Source organism: Quercus lobata, chromosome 4 (genome assembly GCF_001633185.2).
Source record: "Quercus lobata isolate SW786 chromosome 4, ValleyOak3.0 Primary Assembly, whole genome shotgun sequence".
In the NCBI taxonomy this organism is placed as follows: Eukaryota; Viridiplantae; Streptophyta; class Magnoliopsida; order Fagales; family Fagaceae; genus Quercus; species Quercus lobata.
Window position 1 is genome coordinate 80,410,535 of NC_044907.1, and position 19,024 is coordinate 80,429,558.

General features: G+C 32.9%; 1 protein-coding gene and 1 long non-coding RNA gene across 3 annotated transcripts in view; one reads left to right on the plus strand and one right to left on the minus strand.

Annotated features, from left to right (window-relative positions):
* The window catches only part of LOC115985898 (putative wall-associated receptor kinase-like 16), a 66,871-nt gene that overhangs the window by 20,085 nt on the left and 27,762 nt on the right, over positions 1-19,024 (plus strand). The window lies entirely within an intron of this gene.
* LOC115986867 lies at positions 2,797-11,033 on the minus strand. 2 transcript variants are annotated; one of them, XR_004090911.1, is made up of 6 exons: positions 10,219-11,033; positions 9,507-9,599; positions 6,689-8,249; positions 6,415-6,514; positions 3,584-3,750; positions 2,797-3,475 (listed from the first exon to the last, which is right to left on the minus strand). It is a non-coding gene; the product is annotated as an uncharacterized LOC115986867 (long non-coding RNA). The 2 variants fall into 2 exon arrangements; XR_004090910.1 differs by lacking the exons at positions 2,797-3,475; positions 3,584-3,750 and having other exon boundaries at positions 6,190-6,514; positions 10,219-11,031.

Sequence of the window (19,024 nt, forward strand, 5' to 3'; positions counted from 1 at the left end):
CTAAGTGACAGTAGATTTATTGTTTGGGTGGAGAGGAACTGGTTTGGAATCATAGAGAATCTTTTACTCGGAATATAATCCCCTTATGCTTATTGTGCGTTATATGGAGGGAGGGAAATAAACACATTATTCAATGGAGTGGAGATCTTGACTGGTGTTGAATATGTGTTTTTGAGATTATTAGTTGGATTTTCTCATATTCTTGGCACTAGAGATATGCACTTTGTTGTGGATTTTGTAGAATCCATTTATTTTAGAATGTAATTCTTATATAACCTAATTTTAGGGGAACTTTGTGTCCCACAAGTGATGTGCAGTATTGTACCCTCCATTTCTTTTAGAATGTGATTCTTATATGATATATTCTTTTGGAGATTAATAAATACTAGGACCTAAAATGCAAATACTATTGATGGCCAAAACTAAAAACAATTTCTTTTTTTATGAGTGGTTTACAAACCAAGGCATAAAGAAAAGAAAAAGAAATCAAAGTGTGTACTAAAATGAAAAGTTTTGAAGCCAAGTCTTTTACTGTTTTGCATTTTCATAAAATATGCTGGTAGTGAAGCATTGTTTGTTGCGCAGAAAACAAAGAACAAGTAGCAGTCTTGTTGAACAGAGATATGAGAAAAGTTGAGGCCCCTCTTGCCTTGACAACTTTATGTTGGGTGGAACTGGCAAGACTTCATTGATGGCTTGACACCTTCTCGATAGTAATGTCCTCCTCCCTTACAAAGCTCAAGTATTGTTTTGTTTTGTTTGTGTTTTTTTGTTTAACATTTTGGACCGAATATATAATACCGAATTTCTGAAACCAATCAATACAGTCCTGTAATTTGACTGGGACAGAATAGTTGGGTTGTTTCAACTGTTCTTGTGACCGGTACTAAAAGGTCAAGCCATACTGACATGTATGGTATTTTTTTGAAAACATTTCTTCCAATAGCTAGAATCAAATTGCAAAAAGAAATACATGTGGCTAAATTTGGCTAATTTGTTGAGGATCCATAGCCGACTGCAAATCTTGAGACTAACGATTGGTTGTTATTGTAATATTTGTGCGATAGGAAGATGAATTATATTTTGGCTCTCATTTTCTTTATTTGCCAAGAGTCTTGTAGCTTGGTGACATAGCTGGCTCTCCTTTATTTGGAAAACTAGGGTTCTTAATTTGTGTACTTTCCATCACTTAGATTCTTAGTTGAAATAGAACTAAACTAGTACTTCCTTTTCACATAATACTAGGATGGAAGATGAGGTTGTGGTAATGCTCCATTAAGCGTATGAGTAACTTACCAGAACAAGAAGACAAATTTAGAGTGTGTGCATCTTAAATTATCAATGCCTTAACACCAGCTTGCCTCCCCAATTGTAAAATTTTTGTTCCTTCTTAGTTTTGGAAGGATTATCTCTATGTACTTAAAAATGATTGGCTTATGAGATGTTGGTATTCTGCTGAAAAATGAAGGCTGACTAATATTTTGTTGATATTGGGAATATATAGCAATGGGAAAGCATTTTGTTCAAGTTTAATGATTCCAAATGATATAGCAGAAAAGTTGGATCCATTTTTGGTTCCTGCATAATAGTTGTTACCCCATTCCCAATCCAATAAAGCCAACAGCAGGCTTGGTTGTGCTTTATAAATATATATATATATATATATATATATATTTAAAAAAAAAAAAAAAATTTTGGGAGATATGGTTGAGGTAATTTACTGCTTCAATAGATTTTTTCGACTATTGCCCATTTGATGCAATATGGTTTTGTTTTGTTGTAGAAGTAATAACATGTAAAATATTATTATATTTGTATAATTGTTATTTTTACATTCTAGGAACTCTTGTAAATATTTTCACTATCATGATAGTTATTATTTATTTTCTAAGTACAAACATTGAATTATATTATTGACTCATCTTTATATGCTAAAATTATAAATTGATGCATATTAATCATCTGCTTTTCAGAATTTCCTTGATACTGCCTTTTGGACCTATAAGATGGGGACAGTCCGAAATTCATACTTGTTAGCATCTTGTGGTTTTGTTATATTTTTTATCAAATAACCTATAAAAAGAAAAGTTAGATGTAGCAAATGCATACCTTGCCCTTTTCAGGAACCTTGCCTAATTTTCAGTAGTGATCTGACGTTGGAGGGGTGTTATGCGTGAAGAACAAAGGAACATATAATAATGCTAGCCAGATTAACTAATATATCAAACCTAAATTGAGATAGCACATATAGATCAGGAAAGACTAGTTGTCAATGGATTCTCTGAATCAGACCACCATTGGCATCAATATTTTGTCCAAATTATGAAACTAACTGATGGCCAAGGAAGCTGTAACTATGACATTGAGCTTGAGTCATGCCTCGTGAAGATAAAGAACTTCACTACTTGCATATTGGGCTTGTGGGAAATTTGTCGCGCAAGTGCGTATCTACACATGGATTGAGCCACTCATGACTTTGGATGTGCATAACTAAAAGCATACCAAAACCTTCTGCAGGCATGATAAGTGTAATTGATCACTAATTGATGACAATAAAACATAATGGAATCTGCACTTTTAAATTCTACTTGGTGATTAAAGCAATAAATAAAATTATAGACATATATTTCTTTGTTTCACGACGCAGAATTGTAGACTTTCGCAGTCCTGAAATTCAAACTCAAAAAAGAATTAACTGACATCTCCTTCCGATGACGAATAATCAGCCAAAACTTGTTAGAAATACTAACACCCAATTAATTTTAATTTGGATGTTGCAGCATAGATTATGATCTCCCCAAATATTAGTTAGCTTTTGGTAACATTCCAAACATTGTAATTCTATATTTCTAAAGAACTCAACAGCCACAACATATTTCATCATTGTGTCTAATGTCTATTCTATGCCATTGCCTCTATATATACACTCATATTAGCACAGGCAAGAAGTTTAGAAGTCACTGCATCTACAATCAAACATTGAACTTAAAGAGAAAGTTCATATGAAAAAAATAATGATGTCAAGAGTCAATTTCGGTCAAGACTATCACTTAGGAACTGACCAAAGGCAAGGAGCAGTTCTGTCGGATCTGACCTTGAGATCCAGCCAAAACATTAAGCCCTGACATCTTCATCATTGCCCAAGCAAAGTCCAGTCTTGCGGTTGATCCGTCATCTGAAGCATAAGCCCTTACCAGTCTTGCGGTCTTCTCATTAGCTAGCTACTACTGATCAGCAAAAAGGAGTCCTCTCCCCTTTTTAATGATTGGCTGTGAAGTCATGCAGATTCACTCATTTCCAATGATTCCATGGTTTAAGAAGAAGGCTGACTGGTGGTCCTATTACTGTCTTGGCACCTCATTCTAATGTCAGTGAGGAAATCAGAAGCTCTGGTTGGGTCACCTGTCCTATCCCCTTGAAGTCATAGAGGTGTTTCTGTATGAACTCATAGCCAATCTTCCCAATTTTGAGTGCACTTCAGATGATCAAGAAACAGATGCAAACCAAAGTAACATTTTAAACCTTTTTCAATTCCATAAAACAAGGGCATAAAATGAGAAAAGGCAAGAGAACTAGTAAGTACCTAAAAGATAGACTATTTCTCTTTCATCAAAACCTCTTAAGGCCAAAAAGGGGAAGTGTCTGTATAATATTATCATCCAGTCATGGAATCTCGGCCAGTGCTTTGTTGAAGTATGAATAAATGTTGTCCCTTCGGCCTGTTAAAACTGGATAGAAAGGGCCACGAGCCTGCGATGTCAAGTAAAACAGTTTACATCAGAGAACTCCAATAAAAAGAACAACTAAATATTGCAAAATAAATAAATAAAGAGAAAACAGAGAGAAGCATAAAATAGCTATCCTCAGCTTGGCTGCTGAGAAGTGAAGGTGAAGGGTTTGGTCCCCCAATAAAGGAGAAAAGATTCAACTTAACCAAGTGCAATGTAATTACTTGGCTACAAGAAGTTGAAGAATCAACCAAGAACATCAAATTTGTTTGTTTATCTTTTCACCTTCAAAGAAACTGGTATAATGTGGACAGAGAAGAATCAACTGGGGACAAAAGATATATAGGGAAGCACAATATATATACACACACACAAGTCATGAGAGAGAGAGAGAGAGAGGGGAATGGATTGTAAATCATAAAAAGAAAATTATTAACAATAGAATCATGAATCAATATCAAAATGTTATGTGAAAGAGTTATCAAAATAAAAGTGTCTATCATTATTAGTTTTGCCAACAAAATAATACGTACAAGATATTTGAGGAGGGGATAAAAAAATTTTGAAGAAGGAAGAAATGAAATTTTGGTAACTTCGAGGAAACCAATACCTCCAAATTTGATAAAATGGACTTTTTCAAGGGAGTCCACCTCTTACACAACATGTGTTTTAATTGAAATAATATCTGATCATGTTTTCAAAAGCCCCCTGCTGAATTTATCAAATTGGAGACTTGGGTTGCCACAAAGCAAATATAATTCTATTTCATCATTCTCTAAATCGTTTACTTTTTCTCTCAAAATATTTGCATGTATCAACTTACCTGATCTAGATGTCAGCTAATAAACTGAATCCGCTCCTCCCAAATTCATCTCATACAATTTGATTTGAATGGTTAGTAAGCTATTAGACCTGGCAGGCAACCAATTCCAGCTGCCTTCCCATATAACCAATATTAAACTAATTTGGAAGCAAAGTTAACAATGCAATAGTTTTCTCTTCAACAAAATCGAATTCATTAATATACTAGAAGACCAAATAACTACATGCAACAAAACATCTTAATAAGATGGAACAAAAAAAGTAGACTCTAAATTTAACCAGCATGTTTATCGGTGTTCATGCGTATCCCTTCATTCTTTCCTCCATGTGCAAATTCATGTATAGCTAAGTTAGCTAAAAACTTTTGTGCTAACCTTTTGCTATTTGTGCCAAGTGCTCAACAACTTGGGGAATTCATAATTTCCTAATATAACATGTTTTGTTCAAAATAAAAGATGATTTGTGTTAGACTTATGGTTAAGTGATTAAATTCACCATTTCCTAACAGCTTAAGCTTTTGGGATAATCGGTAATTTAACATGGGATCAGATCAGGAGATCCTAAGTTCGATCCCTGACTTTACTCTACCTTCCATTTAAAATGTTAAATTCCCACTTGTTGGGCCCCCACTTATTAAGGGGAAGTTTAGGCCCACAAGTGAGTGGGAGTGTTAGACTTATGGTTAAGTGATTAAATTCACCATTTCCTAACAGACTTTGGAATTAAATTATTTATTTGTCAAATTTCATTTCAATCAAGAAATCTCCTTCAAGAAATGAAAAACCAAAAGAAAATTGACCTACATGAACTATAAGGGTAATGAAAAATCCTGAAAGTAATCCAGTTAAGTCATGTTTTGTACGCCTTTTGAAGTTGGTCAATAATTAACATAGGTGGCATGAGTTGTCCTTGAAGAGCCCCTCATAGTAATTTGATTTAGTCCAAGAAATAAGTAACGTGCCCACTTTTGGTAAGGTTTTCCAATTATATATGCCACATTTGTAGTATAGATGCTCCCTCCACCCATGTAATGATGGAGGTAAACAGTATGTGTTTTGACCATATGAGCACCTTTCCTCTTGACACGAGAGATTAGTGTCACACCATCTGTAAAGCAATAGGTGCATATTCTGAACGGTTTCAAAAGTGTATCTAGTCATACCAAATTTGGTTAACGGTCCAGTGGCTTGTTGGAGATTTGGAAATACCTAGATTATATTGCTCTACTATTAATTGTGTTTGGATTAACTTTTCGCTTATTTGCTGATTGTTGAAAATGTTCAAAACGTACAGTTGTAGCTATAAATGTAAAGTTTTTAAAAACTATACAAGAGGAGAACCAGGTGATACACTAGAGCAGATAACTACTTCCATAAGGTTTTGGATATTAATTTCTAACTTTTGTCTGAAATTAATATTTCTGGAAAATTTACTGCTGAAAATACCATGTTTACTTTAATAAATTTTTTGCGGATGAATAATAGAATTTCATTTTAAACCAGTATGAAAGTACAAAAGTATAATTCTGGGGCTATTAACTAGCCAAAAACAAAATGATATTGTTAGACAACAATGGGGCTATTAACTAGACTACTATTAGAAGCATCTAAAATAACTTTAGGAATGTTAACTCCAGATATTCGATGAATCCAACAAACACTATCTCGTATATTCTTTATTGCACATTGTTTAACTAATAATCATAAGGATCACAGCAACAACAACAATACAAATACAAATACAAATGACAATATTGTAAACTTACAATATGCCCAAAGTATTTACTACTTCATGCAAACAATAGAGCCACCCCATTTAAAATGTTCAACCATGACAGTATTGGGGTAGAGAAATGTGTTCTTACACTATAGCATAAACTAGGGCTAGACCAAAACGTGCAGTTCTGCAATAGTGAGCGAGTTTACTTTGTTGTGTAGCTATTGCTAGCATAAAAGCTTATCCACCTGTAAGCAAAGGTTTTTCATCATTAACACAAGTACAAACATTTTTGGCCAATGGAAAGTAAATTAAAAATGAACAATCTGTTTGACAATATAAAAAGAAATTTTTTTAAGGAAACAATATTATGAAATAGAGTATTTTCTAATATATTAGTGTTGAAGTCCTAAAGAATATACCTTAAATCACTATTTGTTTCCACCAAACTCTTCTTGGACTAATTCCTTTGTGAGCATTCTTCTTGGATCTTCGTACCTTGTGTTGTTCTTTGCCAACCACATTTACCAGCCATTTTGGATGTTTACTTGAGAATTGAAGGTAACCTATAGTCAATCCGAACATGAACCCTCATTTGTACCCCAACAATACAACTTTCCAATGAAACCAATTCCCAAACTTGAAATCATTGTCTTGAATGGTTAATGATGGCATGGTTGTTGTCCCTCAACATTGTCACAAAGTTTTGTTAATGGAAATCCACGTAACCCCAACCCCAAGTTTCCAAAGTAAGAAACATTTGCAAATGTATTGAACTGATTACCTACAGGTATTGGCCCCACAAGACGATTTTATGATAGATTTAAAACATCAAGATATGTAATATCTGCTAACTGTCTTGGAATTTCTCCTATGACCATGTTTGAGGAGAGATCTAACCATTCAAGATTGCTCAAATTTCCCAATGTTGGAGGCATATGACCTATAAGGTTATTGTGTGAAAAGTTATGCTCCTTGAGTGACTTAAGCATTCCAATTGACTTTGGAATCTCCCCTTTGAAACTATTGTTTGAGAAATCAATGGTTGTAAAGAGATATTGGATTTTCACCATTTCAATATAAAATCCTTTCATGGTGACCATCATAGAATCGTGTTAACAGCTTTCACCCATATATTTCAATTTACCATTATTTGCATTCATGCCCATCATGGCTTTGAAATGATTGAAATATTTTGTTGGCAAAAGACCATGGAATTCATTGTGTGAGAGGTCTATGATTCGCAAATTAGGGAAAGAGAATTTGGTTTTGGGATTGGCTATGGCACCATGAAACTTGTTTGATCGCGAAACAAGAACCCGTAACTCTGGAAGACTCTCCAACCAATGAGGGAAGGCGCCATGTTACCAAGATCTAGAACTTCCAACCTTTGGCAATTGATCAACGATCTTGGCAATGACCCTTCCAACTGATTGTCATTGAGGTTAAGACTTCTCAAGTAGTTTCCCTTTGCAGAAGTTGCTGGAAAGTTCTCACAGTTTTAGATTTGAGAAGTAACAAACTTAATGGCACCATTCCAGCAACTTCTGCAAAGGGAAACTACTTGAGAAGTCTTAACCTCAATGACAATCAGTTGGAAGGGTCATTGCCAAGATCGTTGATCAATTGCCGAAGGTTGGAAGTACTAGATCTTGGTAACAAGATAAGTGGCACCTTCCCTCATTGGTTGGAGAGTCTTCCAGAGTTACGGGTTCTTGTTTTGCGATCAAACAAGTTTCATGGTGCCATAGCCAGTCCCAAAACCAAATTCTCTTTCCCTAATTTGCGAATCATAGACCTCTCACACAATGAATTCCATGGTCTTTTGCCAACAAAATATTTCAATCATTTCAAAGCCATGATGGGCATGAATGCAAATAAAAAGCCTACCTATTATTATTGATCACTCAGCTAGCCTGGAAGAAGAATAGCATCAAATTTGTCTGCTCCAAACATCCCCAAAATTGGATAGAGTGGAAGTCCCTACAAATAATTCAAACATAACTTAGTACTATTTGATCTAAAAAACATTTAAGCATAATTCAACTTCAAATTCTAATGGATGTGGCTGAAGCTTATGACCCACAGCCTCATTCTCCCTTTCTCTTTTTTTCTTTATTTTCTTGGTAAATACTACTCTTTGAAGAAGTCAACAATAAGCAAAATTAGACACAACAAGTAAGGAAAAAAAAAATTTAAAACATGAGTAGGAAGTGCAAAGAAAGCAAGAAAGAAATTAAACCTATAAACAATACATGCACACAAAATTTGTTGTATATCAAAGAAAATAACATATTAGTCAGTTCATGGAGTCATACAAGTAGTTAAGTTGTCTAAAATCACAAAATAAATTAATTATGCCATATGTAAAGGAAGAATCATGCTCTATAGACTATAATTATGAAATTATATACTAATTTAAGTCATCAAGAATATGTCAATCAGTTCATTCATATTGAAGACTAATTTTGCAAGTATCACCAAAATTTGATAATTTCAATTATTGGGGGCATTGCTCTCTCTTTCATATTTCAATAATTCAATCAAAACTACATCTCCTAACCGTATTTTTTTGCAAGAATATAACCAGAATAACTCATAAATTAGCGTTGTTTCTCTCTCTCTCTCTCTCTCTCTCTCTCTCTCTCTCTCTCTCTCTCTCTCTCTCTCTTATTTTATTTTATTAAGTTAAGGTAGTTTTTCATTTGTGGTTGAGATTTTCTTTCTTAAGTTTGGATGTAGGGGGAATAGAGGAGTGTAGAGTAGTTTTGGCTTAGTCTTCTTCTTCTATTCTGTTTAGAATTGGTTTTCTTTTGAGTATTTGGGTTAATATCCATATTTATAACCAAATTATTCATTTCGATAAAAATTTGATTTTAAATAGCCATAGTATAACTACTCATTTATGATCATATATCAAATTTAAAAGGAATTTCATCAAACATATATCATGCAACACCAAAAGAACATGTAATTTTAGATTTAAATAAATATTATCAGAAAATTTTCTGTTATAACCAAATTAATAATTTCCATTAAAAAATTAATTTTTTACAACCACAGTATAGCTACTCAGATTTAGCACAACATAAGGAGGGAAAAAAGGTTGAGTGAAAAGATCTCACATCAAATTTAATAGTAATTTCATCAAGCATATGTCATGCAACACCAAACGAACACCTATAGAATAAGTTAATTCAAAGCAACCCAAAAAGATGATGATTCAGAAAAAGCACTTACCATTTCATCCCATCTAGCAATCAAGTTCCCAACAGATAAGCCCATGAGTACAGAATATTGGCCAACAGCTTTGATGACCCTGAAACTGAAATTCTGCATTTTGATTGAACAATGAGAAAGATAGTATGAGACCCAAGATAAAAATAAATAAATAAAAACCAAATTCCAACCACAAATTGAAAACTATCTTAACATTAAAAATAAATAAATAAATAAAAAGAAAAACCCACCACCAAATTTCAACCACAAATTTAAAACTATCTTAGGAGACACAGTTTTGATTGAAATTGACAAAACCCACCACAGGCTCCAAACCCATCAGACTATGCCGATCGTTCAAAAGAAAAACATTCCCAAACATAACCCTAAATCATATTTAACGGAAAAATTTATAAAACAAAATTAAAAATTTACCGGTCATGTTTTCGGAGGAAAACTGGTCTGACGGTGGTATAGGCCCTCAGATTTTTCCAAATTTTTTTTTTTGGTGTTGCTACAGTAGCTCTCTTGACTTGGAGAGCACTGTAGCAACTCCAAATGAATTTTTCTCCTTTAAAAAAATCAAACAACTCAATAAAAAACAATTCTTTCTCCCTCATAGACTCAAACGTCTCAAATAATCAAAACACAAAACACAAAACAAAATCTATTTCTTATTATAACAGCAAGGTTGAATCAGAACAGGAAAAAAAAAAGGCTAAGCCGATCTAACCCATTCTGGCGGTGGGGAGGCGGACGAGGCTCTGCCGCTTGGTGAACGCCGATCTCCGCCGGCTTTGTCCTTCCGGCGACACTTTGATCTCCACCGGCCTTCTCCCTCTCTCTTTGTGCTGCGTTCTTTCTCGCTCTCCCTTCTATTTTCTCTGATGTGATAAACGTGTAAGTGCCGTTTGTTTCATTTGAGAAGCTGAAATGCACGTTTTGAAACAAAAAAAAATATCACGTGCGTTTGGCAAGGATTTCAAAGTTGCTTACTTTTCTTTTCTTTTTTTTCTTTTTTTTTTTTCTTTTTCCTCCGCTTTTTTTTTGTTAAAAGCTGCATTTTCTTTTGCGAAGGAAAAACACAAATCGAGAAAGCAGCAAATAGCATCATTGTACTAAAGTGTTTTTTAGGTTATCATTGGAGGTTGTGCAAATTTTCCAAAATTGCCCACTATATATTCTTAAAAACCCAATTTTATCCCTTTGTTTATAACACAATTTTACATGGTGAAAGTGAGCAATACAAATCAAAGATTGCAGTAGCAGCCCCAGAGAACCAGAGCAGATCACAAATTCACAAAACAAGGGTGCAACCTCAGGTTCCTCTCCTCTGTGAAAATTGATAAACTGAGGAGGTGAATGAAACAAACGATTAAGAAGATTTGAAGATGACAAGGGAAAAACAAGAACTTGAGAGCTCTAGTAGCATGGCAAGGGAAAAGATTAAAAAAAAAGAAAAAAGAAAAAAAAGAAGATGAAGATGAAGATGAAGAGAAAAGACAACGATGAGGGAAAGGAAGCTTCAAGATGTGGGGTATTTAAAGAGTAAGAAAGGAAGCTTCAAGATGTGGTCAGATGTATTGGGAGGGGGGGGGGGGGGGGGGGTTGTTAAAGAGTGAAAAAGGAAGCTTCCTTGCAAAATAATATTATTAAAATAATATCAATAATATATTTTTTATTATTATTATTGTTATTATTATTAAGTTTTTTTTTAGTAAGTATTATGAAATAGTTGATTTAAATATGAAATAAACTCCTTTATATATATTGTTCTTTTTGGTAATTTATTACTCAAACCATCACTTTTATAAGTGTTAGCCAAACATTCAGCGTTTTCAAAAAACACTTTTTAACATCTTTTACCAAACACTTAGTTTTTTCAAAAAGTCCAATTTCATAACGCACTTTTTCAAAAAGCACAATACCAAAAAGCTCAACCAAACTCTAACTGTGAAGTAAATAGAATAACGTGTCTCAATTTTTTCTTCTTTTTTTTTGATAAAAAGAACGGTTGAAGTTGAGTAATCAATTGGGTGTGAAAATGTGTGTTCTTTAAAATTTTGGATTTTTTTTTTTTTTTTTTGTGTATGTAATCGTGTGATATGGTATTTAATATTAGATAGGTTTCTTTTTTTTGAGAAAAAATAGAAAGAGATAATTAATTAATTAATTAATTGCAAGTTATTTAATAATTAAATAATAATAATAATAATAATAATAATAATAATAATCTAAAAAATAAGTTGTAAAAAAGTTAATGCATAAATTCATTCCAAATTACACAGATTTGATAAATTTCAAGACTTATATAGATTTGATAAATGAAAAATAATGCAAGCATGAAAAATATGATCACTAAAAAAAACCATTGGAAAGTATGATTGTTGAAAAATTTTAAAATGTTACCATTGGGGGATTTAAAAATATAGTTATTGGCAATTAGAAAAATATAATAGTTGGGAATGCATAAAGAAATACTAAAAAAAGAATAAAAGAAAATTAAAGAAAGAATTAAAAAATAATATTTAAATGGGATAGAGAGTTTGTTGGAATGTATATTTAAAAAAGTAAGTAAGTAAAAAGTAAATGCAACTATTCACTCTCCAAACAGTATAAAAATTTAAAGAAGTTGTTAGAGATGCTCTTAGACTACTTGGTTCAGTAGAAGGGAAGGGAAAGGAAGAGAAGAGAAAAAAAAAAAAAGTAAGGAAAAGAAAAAAGAGTGAGGGAAAGAAAGTATTTCCTTTAGTGTGTTTGGATACGAAGAGAAACAGAAAGGAAAGATGTGAGGTATAAATGTCATTTCACAAAAATAAACAAGACCTTTTAAGGGTATAAGGGTAATTTTAAGGGGAAAAAATGGAATCTACAAAATCCTTTTTCCCTCCCATTCTTCCTTCTTTTTGTTTTCTTTTCTAACCAAACAAAGGAAAGTCATTCCTTTCTTCTTCTTCTTGTTTCCTTCCTCTTTCATCAAACCAAACAAAGCCTTAATCCACAAAACGAAAAGGCACGTGTTTTCGGTGTTTTTAAAAGTAATCACAAGATAAATTTGTATAGTTACGTGAATAGGTAGATGAAAAGCTTGACATTTCGCTTTTATATTATTATATATGAGAAATGTTAACTCCATAACATTTTCATAATATTTTTACAACAAATTCAATGTGGTAAGTTGTTATTAGTGGGGTAAAAAAGTAATTTTAGTGGTAAGTTCAAATTAGAACAAATAACAACCAATCACCTACGATTTGTTGTAAAAATGTTGTGAACGTAGCACCTTTCTTATTATATAGATTTAGATTTAGATATAGATTACTGTAATTTGGGGTTAGTGGAAGCACATTCACTTGAACAAGAAAAATAAAACATTCCCAAGAGACAACAATATTTAATGTGGTTGGTCGATTTCACGCATACATCCACAAGCAACACCAACCAAAATATCTGCTATGAATGATATAAATTGTATCATAATAAAAGAGAGTTTTTTTTTTTTTTTTTAAAAAAAAAACCTTATATTTTAAGAGTATATAACATTAGTTACAATTCTTCTTTCTTATAATAACTAAATCTTATATTAATTACTTTCTCAAAAAAAAAAAAAACTTATATTAATTACATTTTTTTTCATAATTAAATAATTTTCAAATAGCACACATATTGTTCAACAACAAAATCTCTAATATCAATTATTGTGATACCTACATTCACAGGCAACACTAATTAAAATATTCACTATCAATGATATGAATTAGAACGACATTAATTAATACTCACAACTCACACGAAAATACTCACAAAGCCTCACCAACATAAACAAAACTTCTCACAAACACAAACTCATAATCCTAAAGCCCTAGTACACCTAATAACTCACACCCACAAAATAACAAATTCTCAATACATAACAACGGGTAATCTTTCAATCCCAAATAATTGACCAACTATTATTTGAAGAAACCTAATTCATATTCTTCTAGGAACTTTCTCCTCTTCCCATTTGGGAGGAACTGTTGGCAAAAACCACCAAACCCTTTTCAACAAGGAAAATGCTAGAGATACATACTTTTCTACCCAAAAAAAAAAAATTACAAACTACTAATGTGACATGTGGTTATTGGTAAATGAAAAAAATGATGTTAATGGTGGGCCCAACAGGGGGGAAGCCATAAATTTTTGTTTGGGAGGGCTAAGTTGCAATACTAATATATTTATCAAGACAACCTCTCACACACACACACATATATATACACACACACGCACTTTTTTTATCATACACTCACATATATACACACTTTTTTTTTTTGGATGTGAAAACCAACAACTTTAAAAGTTATATTAAGTGTGGGGGGTAAGGATTAGGGTTTAAGTCTGCAAGAATTTTTACCTTGTATAAAAAAAAAAAAAAATTATATTAGGTGTAACTTGAAGTCTTGAACCCATCTTAATATATATATATATATATATATATATATTGTAAAGTTGTGATTTACAACTATTTTTGTGTTGGCTTTAATTCTGTGCCAAATTTAATTGTAATTATGTTCAATCTTATGTACCCTGTATTTTATGCATAATTTCTTTGTAAGGGTTGTGTGTGTGAGAGAGAGTGTGAAGACTCAAGGAAAATTGAAGACCAAAGATGTTTTCGTGGGTAACTCGCAAGTAGCTTTCTCGCGAAGTGAAGCATGTGCTCAGCACATAACTAGAATGCGAAGAGTCATGATAGATGGTGACAACTAGTTTTCGTGAGTGTCTCGCAAGTAAGGTCTTCCTACGAGATACCGCAAAATGTTTTGTTTTGCTATTTTGTCATATTTGCTCCACTACATCCTCACCCATTCTATATATACCATCATTACCCACATATGTTGAGGAGTGCTTTCAGAGAGAAAATCCTAGTCACAAAACTTTTGAGAGTTAGAAATTATCATACCCATAATCCTCCACACAATTCATTGTAGTTTTCCTCAACTCCTACCTCTCCATTTCCAAATCTTGAGAGGTTGATAGCCTAGACACTTACCACACCTAATCTGAGTGTAAAGTGAGGTTTTGGTACTGCTGGGAAGTATTGAAAGAAGCCATTTGTTTGGTGGATACAATCAGGCTAAATTGCGTGATCCGAAGAGCTAGAGAAGACAAGGCTTGGGAAAGTCAGTTGGTAGCAGAAACTTGGAGGGCTCGAGTACATGAGGTAGACTAGGCTTGGAGGGTCTTTTGTTATTCGTATATTCCAACTTATTCTCTAGTGAATCGATTTACCGCTTGGAGGGCAGTAGAGAGGTTTTTCACCGAGCACTTCGGTTTCCTCTTCAATAACACATCGGAGTGTTGTTTTGTATTTGCATTCTTCTTCCCTACTCTTTTAGTTTTCATTTTACTATTGTGACTTGATGAATAAGGCTTAGAGTAGTTTTATTGTTTTTTCGCTCGCATTTACTCTATTCCACACTTAGCTTAAGTTAGAGTAAAATCAACCGAGTTGTAAGTTTTAATTTGGGGGTCTAAACAGCTCTTGTGTTTTCACACAATTTCAAGCTTTCATATATATATATATATATATATATATAATTGATTATCTCTTTCTTCTCCCCTCTACTCTCCTTTTTTTTTTTTTTTTTGTTCTACTTTTTTCCGTCGTTTTCCTTTTCCTTAATATATTTTAGCCTCATTCCTATCTTGTTACATGTTATTTTATCTATCTATTTATACTATTAATAAGAGGATTCTCTATTTGGTTTTCAACATTTTGTGTACTAAAATATCCTCACACAAATTCTTAAATTCTTCAAAATACCCCTATCTTTTTGTTTTTTTTTTTTTTTTGAGAGGAATATAGTTAGACTTTATTAATTAAGAAACTAGATATACAATGGAAGAGAAATAGGACATATGACCCCATTTTTCTCTTTTGCATCACTAGCATACGCTAGAGAAGCACGATACATTGTAAAGAAATAAAAGAAGAAAAGAAAAAAAAAAAAAAAAAAGAAAAAACTTCAAAATCAAATATAGTAAGAAAAACGAATCTTCACTTAGATGCCCAGAAAACCTGAAAAAGAACTGTCAAACGACACCTTCTTGATTTACATGGACATCACGTTTATGGTTTTTTTGTTTTTTTTTTTTTTTTTTTTTTTGTAGGAATGGCTTCATGCCTGGCATAGTTGCCCTCCAACCTCCATTGATCCCATAGTTGACACAATACCTTGCTCATTCTCCACAGTTCTATGTTTCTTTTCTCCCTTAACACTCGTAGCCTCCTTATTCATATTTTTTGCTTGATTCCTTTTATGCCCAGGTTCCACGTCAACAATTGGAAAATTGATAAGAGTCTGAGGTCTTGTGACAAGCCTCTTCCAATTCATCATTGCTTTTGGGCTTCCAATTGTAGACTTCTCCACGGACTCAACTCTTTTTGGGCTATGCAAGGATTGACTCACACATTTATCTATATTACCACTTCTTTTGGGCTGGCCCTTACTAGTGGTCTTGTTTCCTCTCACTTTACTGCAACCAACCTTGAAACCTATATCTGATCCCTTAAAAATTAATGTGCCTTGTTTCCCCATTAAGTCACAATTGAGGATGACAGTATCCTCATCCATGACTACCACCTCAATCAATTCAGAGGAAATCACGTTATTATCTGGCACGCAGTCAATTGGAGTCGTTTTTAAATTTGAAAACTTTGAATCGGTTTGGATGGCACAATCAATTTCCGTAATCAACTCCTCAGGAACCGAAACGTGATTCTTCACAGGCAAGATTGCATCCTTCTCAACTGAAATACCAACATCTGTTGGAGCACCATTGAAACTATCATCTTCAGGTAAATTGCCCACTTGCATTGAAGATATCCTTCCACTTCCACTTCCAATTGTTGGATAAACCTGCTCATTTATACCTCTGATTAGTTTAGACATCATCATCCCGCTGCCCTGGGCTACGTCTTGCTTTGTTTGTATTACCATAATTTCTATGATACCCTGCCTTCAACCACTCCCCATAAGGTAGACACCCCTATTTTCGTTCCCTTTGAACAGAGCAATCCTTAACTTCATGACCAATCTGACCACACTGATAACAAAGCCCAACTAAATGTTTATACTTGAAACTAATACAAACCTTATCTCCTTCAGGACTGGCGACAACTCTTCCTCCACGTAATGGTTTATCCAGTACTTCTCCCAAACCACTGCCAATTTCCCTACCCATCTCTTCCAATAAAAAATCAAAAGGTAAACCCTATACCTGAACCCACATCGACATTGAAGTGAATCTAACCGAAATGTCTGTCATACCTCTCTCCCATCTTCGTAATGCCAGAGGGTGGTCCTCAAAACTCCACGTACCATTTGCTAGCACCCACTTCAATTGACTCTCCATTGTAAATTTGAATTGAAAAAGATCATCCCCCACGTCAACAATGTGTAAGTCTGAGCCCAACCTCCACATAAACCTTAGCAAATCCTTGTCCGCACGCTGGTTGAAAGCTCGTGTAGTGAGACATCTCCCTAACAAACTAAGGGAACATTCTTCCAACATCCTTTTCCTCTGTGAGACCCCAACCTTAATGACTTCTCCCTCCTCCTCCGTCAACGTTATACTTTGTAACTTGTTTATAAAATCCGAATCCATCATATAAATAGGAAAACACTGAATAGACCCCATGGAACTTGAGCGAATTGTTGTAGACAAACACTGAGAGTTAACTAGTCTTTACCCAGAGTGTGAGAAGAAAAGTCTCTCCCTAGAGAGAAAAATACTCACCTGGCATGAGAAGAGAACCATTTAGTACATCTTTTAGTTAACTAATTTTAAATTAAAAAACAAAATTTGGTTAAAAAAGAAATTTACTATTCCTAAGTTTTTTTTTTCTTTATCTTCTCCATTTAACCTAAAACTTAGGACATTATCTCTTTCTCATTTTTAAACATTATTTCACGTTACCTTATCTCTTTCTTAAAAAATATATATACATAGTTATTTATATATCACTTTTTAATATTATAACACTAAACATTAGGCTTTTTTCCTTTATCTTCTCATTTCAGTCTAAAACTTAGAACACTATCCTTATTTTTACCTCTCTCTTTAATATAAAAAAACGGTTATTTATATTTTATATATCACTTTTAAACATTATAACACTAAACCAAAAAATAAATATATAAAAAAGAGCATTATTGCACATGCAAAGCATATGTGATGAGTCTAATACTAAGAAAAACAAGATTTCCTGATTGGGTTTCATCATTTTGCGTACTACAATGTTCTCACCCAAATTCTTAAATTCCCTAAAATACCCATATCTTTTAATTAAATACTAATTTTAAATTTAAAAACACAAACTAGTTAAAAGAGTATTTTACTATTTTTAAAAGAGTTCCTAACTTTTAGGCTTTCAAATTTTTATCAAAATCTTAAAAATTAAGACACTATCTCTATTTCATTTTTAAATATTATTTCACTAAACCTAAAAAAAATTTAAAATAAAAAAGAGCCTAATTACACGTGCATAGCACATGTGATAAGTCTAGTTACTTAATAATAGGGTAAACTACACAAACCTCACTTGAGATTTGACAAAGTGACAATTTACCTTGGGGTGTGTCTAAATGCAATAGAATATTACATTTTAAAAAAAATATTCTTATACGAGCCTTAAGAGCGAAATGTCATTCATTCATATACTATTTTTTTTTTTTTTTTTTTGAGATATTCATTCATCCATATACCTCAAGGAGTATTGTACAAATATTTTTTTTAGAAAATTAATATTTTGTCAGAAGAGTCATCCATAAAATCAAAAGACTCTTTATTGGCATTCGTAGTTCCATTGAAGGTCCATACACATTAGTTTTTCCATCTTTATGTGGGTGAAATTTTTCTATTTTAACTTTTTAGTTAAACTTTTTTCTATCGTTTTCTTTTCTAATAAGGTTTAATAGTAAATTTATTAAAATCATATTTTTGATCCTTTTACATTTACATCTTCCTACTTTTCCCTACTTTTTACAAGGTTTTTCCATTCCTCCTCTTTTATCTTTTTTATGGAATTTCCGTAACAAAGAAAGTGATGAGGTGGTTACGTCTTAGCCTTTATTCATGGGAGGGCAAAAAAAGAAAGAAGAAGTTGAAAAGCTCTCCAAGAACCAATCAATAAAATTAAGTATGGCCCAGCAAACAAATATAATGGCAACTATCATTTTTTAGGGTAAATTCAATTCACACCCTTGAGATTTAGGTTTATGCTAATTAGATCCAAGATTTTTTAAAAATAACTAATTTGGTATCTAAAGCCAAGTTAGTAATTAAACAGTTGAGAAAAAATAACCAATTGTTTAGGGACTAAGTTGGCTTAAGGGACTAAATTGACTAGTTTTGAGAAGTCTTGGACTTGATTGGCATGAATCAAAACCTTAGGGTATGTTAGTGGAATTTACCCTATTTTCTATGTGCTTTAAGTATCAGTCTTTAATATTATTAATGATGTATCTGGATGACATGATTTGGGCATTTGGATT